Below are 1,008 nucleotides of genomic sequence, written 5' to 3'. Positions count from 1 at the left end.
TTGGCGAACCTTATTATTGGATATTTGATGATCCTTATAGAAGAATTCCAATTTCTTCATTTTACAATCCTCAAGAATTCTTCTACATCGACAATATTGCAGTTGGTAATACAGCAACTACACAGGGAAATTTCTTTGGGTCCATTGCTAAATCTGCATTTATGGGAAACTATGCCAAGTATACGAAATTTCACAATATGAGATGCACCCAATGTTACAAAACTTTCTTTGGACATAATCATTTTGCTGGGGTTTCAATTGATGGAGGATACCACTCTTTTAAAATGCATTCTGGTGCAAGGAATGATTCTCTATGGTATAATGATAATGCTACCTTGTCAACTAATGGTTGGATTACTCAATTTAATGTCATTTCGAATAACATTTTGGGAAGCTTGCAGGATAACAATGTTTGGGTTTCAATGATTTCTCCTCAAAATGGTGCATATCCAGAACGTATTACTGATATAATTATTGAAAATAATCAATATATTATTCATAGAAATGATCAATATGATTTGATCATGTCAGCAAGAAATGTCACTTACAGAGCTAATACTAGAAGTGATGGTAAATCAGCTGCTGTCATGTTTGGTCCTCATGGAGAAGCTCTTCCAGCTTATTGGTTAGGACCGTACTACACTACTAATACTCCTGTTGTAAATGTGACAGCTTCAACTTCAAATGTCACTCCTGTTAAAAGTAGTCAACCAACAACAGCGAATAGTGGTGTGAAAGGTAGTGGAAGTACTTCAAGTGAAAGAGTTGGAGAATCGAATGGAAATTTTGCTTGTTCCTTAATGTTATTGCTGTTGCTTAGTTTAATTTTCATTATCCAGTTTTAAGTCAATTGATTCAATTCAATTATAAACTTTAATATATTTACTATTTCCTCCACATAAAAGTAAATGACCATTTCTTTTATCAATTCTCAAATGAGATCCATAAACTAAATATTCCTTAATTAGTTCGACATTATTTTCAGTCATTTGAAATACACTTAATGAG

The sequence above is a fragment of the Naegleria gruberi genome (genome assembly GCF_000004985.1).
Source record: "Naegleria gruberi genomic scaffold NAEGRscaffold_472, whole genome shotgun sequence".
Lineage (NCBI taxonomy): Eukaryota > Heterolobosea > Eutetramitea > Acrasida > Naegleriidae > Naegleria > Naegleria gruberi.
Note: the sequence above shows the minus strand (reverse complement) of the source record.